Below are 9,500 nucleotides of genomic sequence, written 5' to 3' on the forward strand. Positions count from 1 at the left end.
ATGTTCAATAATAACATCAACAACAACCACAACAACGTACCACCACCACCAACAACAACAACAACAACAATCATCAGAATTTTGAGACGAAAAAGGTCACTTTTGACCATATTCCAATTACTCATGTTGAATTATATCCTTCTTTGGTTGTCAAGAATCTGATTCAACCAAGAAATCCTCCAAATACTCCTGAACCTTTGCCATGGTGGTTCAAGCCTGATCTGCACTGTGCTTTTCATCAGGGAGCTCCCTATCATAACATCGAAAACTGCTACCCTTTGAAGTATAAGGTTCAGAAGCTGATTAAGAGCGGTATGGTGTCCTTTGAGGGTTGAGTATTGTTTAACTGTTTCTTTCTAGTTCTTGCCTAGATAGATCTTTTGGTCCCCGAGAGTTTATTACCCAATAACCGATAATATCTTTCTTGATGGTTGAGTACTTTACATGTGATTTTCCCAGTAATCGGTAAAAGGTAATTTACTTCTTTGATTTCCTCAGCGGATTCGTCTTTTTTCGTTTCCCCAGCAAGTTTATCCTTGATATGTTCATCTTAACCGATGACGGATATTCTTCCTTTGTGGTCTTCTACCCAGTAAAAAGGTAGTTGTCAATCCTTCTTTCCCTAGAGAGTCTATCCTTGATATGTTCACTTTAACCGGTGGCCGATATTCTCTTGTTCGGTATTTTGCCCAATAACTGATAGATATAAATCCTATTCTTACCTTTGAGTTTATCCTTGATATGTTCACTCTAACCAGTGACCGGTACTCTCTTTTGGTGGTCTTCTACCCAGTAAAAAGGTAGTTGTAAATCCTATTTTTCCCGGTAATTTATCCTTGATATGTTCATCTTAACCGATGACGGATATTCTTCCTTTGGGTTTATCCTTGATATGCTCACTTTAGCCGATGATAGATATTCTCTTCTTGGTCTTCTTCCTAGTAAAAAGGTAGTTATAAATCCTATTTGGTTTCCTTTTCCCCAGTAGGTTATTCTTACCTAGTAACCGGTAATGAATATTCCTCATTTTCCCTCAGCGAGTCATCCTTGATATGTTTATCCAGTAACCGGTAATGGATGTCCCTTTGTCCAAGTATATTATCTCCCTACCCAGTAACCATTGGTAGATGATATATCTCTTTTACTCCTGTGGTGAAGTTTTTCTTCCCCAGTTGAGTTGTCGGTTCGTATTTTCTTGGTGAAATCGAATTTCCATTTGCTTGAGTATTTAGGCTTTGTTCTGATCTACTCTCTTCCCCCACAAATGTCTTGTGTTGCGTTGGTGTTATCCCAATACATGTAGACTTCCTTTTTCCCCAAACCTAGGCTTTCCATTGATTTATTTTCATGGAAATCCCCTCGTGTCTCCATCAGTTTTCAAGTTATAGCCTGACATACGCATAACTTTTATCTTCAGAGTTTTTGTCTCCCCAGTGAGTTTTCCTTATGGAATGCATTATGCTCCTACGGACTTTCAGTCTCTTCGGATTCTTTTCCTTTGTGGCAATATATTCCCCACAAAGATTATTTTTGCATTCATATCATATGCATCATGAGGTCTCTTAGGGACTAAAATTTATTTCTTGATGTTGTTATTTAAGTCTATTCTACTGAGTTATATGAAGATTTTAACCTTCACATCCTCAGCTAGAATGTCCTTAAATAGGGGAAGCTGTAAGACCCCAATTTTGATCCTAAGATCCCTCATGTTACCTCATCATTTGCATTGACTTTGGGATCACACCTTAGTATCCTCCTTACCCGTCATTCATTGGGTTTGTATTGGGAGAGATCACCATGCACATTTGTGATTGTATCATACTTTGTTTTTATTTGTTTACTAACCAAAATGCCAACATAGCCTCAGCAACACTTGCACTCTTGCAATTAACGGAATGTTGAACCAATCATCCACACCTGAAACATTTTGGAGAAGAAGAAGCTTCTCCCCCACTTATTTCAATCCCTCTCATGCTGGCAACCGTTAAGAAAAATAAACAAGCATTGATAGTGTTTCATACACATGTCCCGTACTAAAAAATATATAAAAATTAAAAAACCTAGCCGGACTGGCCGACCCGCTGTGATACCATCTGTAATTCCCCAACTACTTTCAAGATTACCGACTGACCCCACAAACCAACACGGGTCTTTTCAGCATGCTTTGTCCTCATTCACACGCTTTCTAGGAAACTTCCCAGAAGGTCACTCATCCAAATACTACTCCAGGTCAAGCACGCTTAACTATGAAGTTCTTATTTGTTATGCTACCAAAAAGTAGATGAATCTTATTGGTATAGGTGGTACCAATCAATCCTTATAAGTCGTCTTTCAATGATGCCGTCTCATCCCTACATAGCCTCATGATCCCTCTCATTCCGATGTGAATTCAATTTTTCCCTATAAGCTGTTAGGAGCGTCTCATTGTCATACCTCATGTGCCGACAACCATTCCCTCGCCCTCGGGTGTTACATGTAATCACTTTCCTCCCTCTTCGGCCTCGGGTGTTACACGGTACATGAAAAAATTAGGGATAAAAAAATAAAAATAAAAAAGGTCACTTAAGTCCTCAACAAAAAATAAGATTACGTGACCACCATATCAAGAATCAAAGGGTCGCCAAAATTTTGACAAAAACAAAAAAATTTACTACTAAACAAAAGTGGATGAATTCCACCTCAAGCAAAAAATTCATTGGTTTTCGAACCATCACATATCCACTATTAAAATCCTCTTGGAAGTTGAATGTGTGTGTCAAATTAATTGAACATGGGACTAGAGATCATTAGAAGGAGAATGGGTGGGCTAAAATTAAATTTTGAGATTATATCCTTTTTTTTTCAAAAACCGTGAACAAAACCATATTACAACCCTTAAAAGACCTAACTGAAGCATGATTTATTTTGAAAGCATACTGTAGAAAGGTTGCGTTAACCTGACTCCAAAGATATTTACTAACTATATTTATTGGTATCATGCTCTTGCATCATCTTTCACACTTTTAATATCTAAACCAATGGACCATTCATTGTACATCACTGTAAGATCCCAATTTTGATCCTAAGATCCCTCATGTTATCTCATCATTTGCATTGGCTTTGGGATCACACCTTGGTATCCTTCTTACCCCTCATTCATTGGGTTTGCATTGGGAGATATCACCAAGAACATTTGTGATTGTATCATACTTGGTTTTTATTTGTTTACTAACCAAAATGCCAAAAATATGTCTAGTGTAGTTTCATTTCTTTTGTAGGTAGTGTGTACATCCATATGTGCCTTATCAAGCTCGCATCTAAGGTTTGAGACCCTCGGTGCAAGAGATCAATCAAGGAAAAGTTCACATTGGTTCTAAGCATCATATATGGATCCCCATGTTGTTTAATTGTTATTTTGATCAAGATTTCATCAAGAGTTTGAAGCTTGTTTGCCTTGGAAGCCCTAATTCATCTGGGTATCTTGTGTGACTTCCTCAGTAAGTTTCTTCAACAATTGGTCAAAGATCTTAAGTCATACTTCATTATACATCATCTCAATCATATATGATCCTCCATGAGCCCCAAATAGAAAAATAACTTCAAGTTTGCAAGTTGGTTCAAGGAGGTTGACCAGGAAAGTCAATTGGTCAAATCTAGGGTTCCCTAGACCATATCTCCCACAATTTTTGTCATATGAAAATTATTATAAGAGAAAAGTTACTATTTATTACATTATAAACAACTTTCATGTTGACATTAAGAGCTAAATTTTCATGGAAAGGCATTGTTTATGGTGAAAGATTATAAGTCATTTTGTATGTGCCCTAGATGGAATCTCAACTTCTAAGAACCATAACTTTCTCAATGTTTATGATATTAAGGCCATCCAAGTTTTATGATCCATTTCAATATGTCCTATCCAACTTTGATTCTTTGATAAATTTCAAATTCTTTTTGCAAGGGCATGTACCAAAAGGAAACATTATAGGTCATTTTGGGCCATCATCATTGAACAAGCAATTTTCCTCAACTTCTAAAATCCATAACTCCCTCATGCAAGATTAAAATGGTGTAAAACTTGTGACCAAATTGAAGAGGAGTGAAATATCTACAACTTTTAATAAGGAACCAATTGCATTTAAAGCTCATAGAAAAAGTTATTCAAGGTGGAAAAAATGGTCATTTGACTTTTAACTTCGAAAATTTTCAACTACGTTTGATTCCTCCAACTTCCACCTCAAAATTCTTCATGATCCATGCTCTAAATGGAAAATTTTTAAACATCAAAGTTGTTCCCCTTCATGTTATCTTTCCAAAAAATTCAAGATCATGACATTTTGATTATATTGACTGACTTGCGCATGGGTGTAATGCATGGCCTTAATTGGAAAGTTTCATGATCATTTTTCAAATTCACATTGCATGGCTTCATGTTAAAGTTGCAGCATCATTTGAACACGAATTTGGACCTATTTACATCATTTCATGGGCCTTGTACACGCCCATGCAAGCATGCAACCTCACATTGCTATTTTTGGCATTTGTTTGAAAGTGTGTGAAAAACAATTGAATTGGCTATAAATACATTGAATTGCTGCTCAGAATGAGGACCCTTTGCCCAAGATTTGATTATGCAACTCTCCCACCCTCCATTGATAGGATAACCTTGAAGATTTCATTTGAAAACGAGCTTCAATTTCCCTTCTGTTTTGGGGTTGAAACTCCAAGGATCCAAGCCATTTGATCATCCCATTCACTTCCTGCAAGTTGGTAGAAGCAAGGCAAGCCAAATTGGAAGAGAGATTGAGCTCAACTGCATCAAACCGAAGGTGATTTTTGTGAACTTTCTCTTCTTCGATTCTCCCTCAATTTTCCATTATTTTGCTTGATCTTTGGTTGTCTAAAGACCTACTAATGTAGGCAACAAGGTTGAGTTGCTTTGAGGTTAAATCGAAGCAACTCAGTTCATACACCTCAATTTTTAATTTCACATATCTTTCTATATAGTGAGAATTGAGAAATTTTGAGGGCAGATTCGAGTTCGTGGCATTTTTCTCTTTAAAATAGTGTATGCATCTTTAATTTTCATGAACATTGATGGTGGACCAGTCCGGTGAGGTCCACCGGAGAAGACGACCGGAGCCTTAACTTCGATGGTGTGTTGGCTTAATCCAAACCATTTAATCTTGATCTCACGTTCTAATCACATCCATTGGTTTTGATTACTCATGTTGCAGCGCATTGACTTTGGTGTTTGGTGGACCCTTAGCGCGTGGCCATCAGATCTGCCACCTCAATTAATGAGGGAGATCTAATGGCCCATGTTTTTTCCATTTATTTTATAAATTCTGATTTTATTTTAAATATCTTTATTTTGTTTAATTCATATTAAATCCATTTTTAATCCAAAAAATATGAGACTTTCACAAAAAATCTTTAAATATTTTTCTCTTTCATATTTTGAATTAAAACTATTTTTTGGAATAATTTTGATATTTTTTGTGAATTAAATTATTTTTGACTTGTTTTAAAATATTTTTAAATACTTCTGACTTTTCAAAAATTCTCAATTTTTTTGTCTAAGGTCCTTTGACCTTGTTTGACCTTGTTTGACCTAGGATAAATCCCTTGGCCATTTACTTAGTGATTTGAAGGAATTTGAGGTTTTGTCCTTTTAAAAATATTTTTTATTTTATTTTAAATTTGATTTTTAATTGTTTGATTGTTTAAAAATATTGTTGAGCCATTTGGTTGATCTTGTGTAGTTTGACCTTCTGTTTGGCCTTGATCATGGTTGATTTGAACTTACATTTGATCAATACTATTGGATTTATGGGATTGATGTAATGTACATTTTATCCCTAAAATGAATGGATAGTATTGATCAGATAAAATTCCTCTTATGATCAATTTGGGTTTCTATTTCCCCTTCCCTCTTCATCCTCATCCCTCTTCTTCCCCAATCCATCATTGACCAATGATTTCTCTACAAGTCAAATGCTAGTTGATTCATCAATGACCTTGTGTTAGATGAATCAACATGAGCCTGATTGAGATAGGTCTGTAAGACCCCAATTTTGGGCCCTAAGATCCCTCATGGCCCCTATATCATTCATATCATTGTCTCAAGGATCATTGCATGCCTTTGTCCCCTTCTAGTGGGTAGGTTGCCTTGTGGTTTGTTTCTTGATCACCAAGCATACTGTGCATTTGTATATCTTTGCCTTTCATATGTTTATCATTCAAAAAGTACAAAAATATTGTCAGTTTAACCTTGTTGATTGCAGATGAAGCAATTAGGTCAAAGTCAGTCACAGTCAGTCAAAACAATGGATGATGGCCATTCTTGCAGAATTTGGGCACCATGATCAATAATCAAAGGTTCATACAACTTGAGACATCATTTGAAAACAAGTTCTCAAAGAATTAGGGTTTGGAATTCATCAGAAGTGGTCCAGTCACTCAAAACCATAGGAAAGTCAAACTTGGTCAACAGTTGATTTAATCAGAGATTTGATGGATAGATTTGATTTGAAGAAGCTCATTCATGCTTGTATAAGCCTCATCTATCATGTCAAACCTCATCATGGAAGAAAATCAAGTCAAATCAGAAATTTTCCAGAAATAGAAAGTGGACCTGTAATTTCAACTGCCAAAAATGGAAACTTCTTGATCTTAAACTTACATCATGATACAAGCTTCAAATGAATTTTTGCCCAACATGAAAGTTGAAGATCTTGTTCTCCCATTTTCAAAAAGTCCAAGAACATCAAAATCCCATGTGTGGTTGTCAAGATATGATCAAATCATTTTCACCAATTTTTGAACTTCAACAAGCCATATCTCTCAAACCATAAGGCCAAATTTGGTGGGGTTTTTTCCTACAAACCACATTTTTCATCCTCTTTCCAAAAATATAAATTTCATGACCTAAAACCTTACCATTCAAAATGGCATTTTTGGACCTTTTTCATTTAAATTCAAAGTTTGACTCAAAGTTGACTTTTTGATCCTTTGACTTTTTCTTGATTTTGCCAATTGGGAAATGTTTCATATCCTATTTGTGACTTGCCTCAAGCCTTAAACCATGTCCATACCATCATTCCACTACCATTTTGAATCAAAAAGCACAATTTGGCAAAATGTGCAAATGGGAGCATAAGAGTAAAAGGCAGGTACAGCAGTACATGTACAACCACAAACAGCATTTTGCAATGTCCTTCTGCAGCCTTTCCAGCCCAAATCGACCAGCTTTATACCTCCCTTCTCCACTTACATACCAATTAGCAAAATTGCAAAATGTGTCATTAAGCATAAACAAGTTTACCATTTGATTAAGCCTTGCAAAACAGAAGTATAAAAGCAATATTTCTGCTGATTTCAACCCTAGTTTTTGCAGCCTACCATCACAGAACAACACATACTCTCCTTCTTACATTTTGGCCAAAAGAAAAATTCTGCAAAAACCCTTGAAGAAACTCGAGCACACTTGGTTCCTCCATAGTCCAAACAACCTTTTGAAGCTTAATCGACCTCCATTCCCTTGCTGTAACCTTGTTTCTCGCTGCTGCTACATGAAGCCATGTCCATGGTGAAATTTGATTTGAGCTGGATTTGATGGTTTTGAGCTGAGCTTCTCCAACTATCCATCATCATCAAGCATTGTGGATCTTTATTCGAGCTGGAAACATCCAAACCATCACTGTTTCAATAATTTCTTCAAAACCAAGTAAGCAATCGACTTCCATTATATGCCTTGCTATGCTATGTTTGTGAAAGGTCCTTGAATGTTGATTCTAGAATGCTATGCCTTGTTTGAAATGGTGCTCTTATGTTAGAGAAATCTGAGTTTCTTATTTTGTGTCCAAATGCATTTCTGCTCGATTGGCCATGCTTGCATTAGCTTGATGAGTTTTGATGCTATATTCTTTTTGCCTATTGCTTGATGATGCTATTGGTACCTTTGATTTCAATTTCTGGGCACATTAAATTTTCGAGCTCATGGTGGATGAATGTATGCTGCCCTGTTCATAAGCGTATTCCTGCCCAGATTTTTCCTATGATATGCTTGTTTCATTGTTGGTTGAGGGTGCTTAATGATGATGATGTATTGCTTGTTTGGATTGTTGATGTTGGTCACGATTGATGTTTGAATGATGAATGATTAATGTTGAAATCGTGTTGCTGCATAAGCCAAACCCTCATACTGTTTCCAGAAATCCAGCTCATATGTTTTGGTTGCTGTGTGTTATATGTTGTATAAGCATCATGAGTGTATTATCATGTGGTGTCCATGTTGTTGTTTGAGTTTTATTTGTTAATGAACATGAAGATAATGCCTGCTGCTGTTATAATGAGTATGCCCAGGAATTTGGTCTGAATGTGTATTGGTTTGTTGCATCATTGCCATGATTAGTTGTTGCTGCTGTGTTGTTTTGAAAAAACTCTAAGATTAATTCCCATAAATTTTCCTGCTGTATGCTTGATGTCTATGTATGATGAAACATGATGATGGTGTTGTATGCTGTGGACTGCTTGCTGCAAGAACCTTGCCAAATACCATGCTGTTGTTTGTTTTGTTTGGATGTTGATGAACACATGATGCTGCCAAAACCTTGCTGTTGTTCAAACTTTTGCCCTGTTCAGAATTTTCTTATGATTTTGTTTGGTTTGTTGTTAATATGCTGTATGCTGTTGTTTAGCTGCCATGAGGATTGCCATGACAAAATTTCGATTGATGATGATTGATGAGCATGAGGAACATATACTGCTGTTTGAAACCCCATGAACATCCCAGGAAATCCATATGAGACATGTTGCCTGCTGTTGTTTGTATTTGCATGAACACGTTGTAACTGTTATGCTATCAGCCATGCTGTAAATTATTGATGAACTTGATATCATGACCATTGCTGTTATTGAACCCTGCTGCTGTCCTGTCCAGACTTTTGTTGTAATGTTGGTTGTTGGTGTTGGCTTCCATTGCCTTGCTGTTTCTAAAACCCTAGTGGCTGCCCAGATTTTTGAATACCATGCTGTTGCTTGCTGTTGAATGATGAACATTAATGATGGTTGTATGCTGTTGTTGGTTGATGATACATGAGTTTGAATGCTGTTGTATGCTGATCGAGTTTTGGTGTTGATGTTGGAAATATCATGAGGCTGCCTGGCTGTTAAAACCCTAGGGTTTTAGAACCCAGTTTTGAACTCATTTGCCCGAGTTACTGTTCCATTGGCTGAGAGCCAATGAGAACATTTCGTTTTGCCTTGCCAAAACGCAGTAGTTTAGATTAGTGAGTCCCAAATTACGCTTTTGCCACCGTTGACTTCATGATTGACCCCATTGCCATGCATTTTGTTCATTTTTGCTTCAAATATCACTCAACTTCCATAATTCATTTTTTATTCATTTCAACTCCAAAAATTATGAAATTTTTTCCATCATGATCACAATTGAGTCTAGTATTTTATGGTGAATTTTAATTAATTTTTCAGTGGCTGGATTTTTAATGATAATTATT

Source organism: Lathyrus oleraceus, chromosome 5 (assembly GCF_024323335.1).
Source record: "Lathyrus oleraceus cultivar Zhongwan6 chromosome 5, CAAS_Psat_ZW6_1.0, whole genome shotgun sequence".
NCBI classification, from domain to species: domain Eukaryota; kingdom Viridiplantae; phylum Streptophyta; class Magnoliopsida; order Fabales; family Fabaceae; genus Lathyrus; species Lathyrus oleraceus.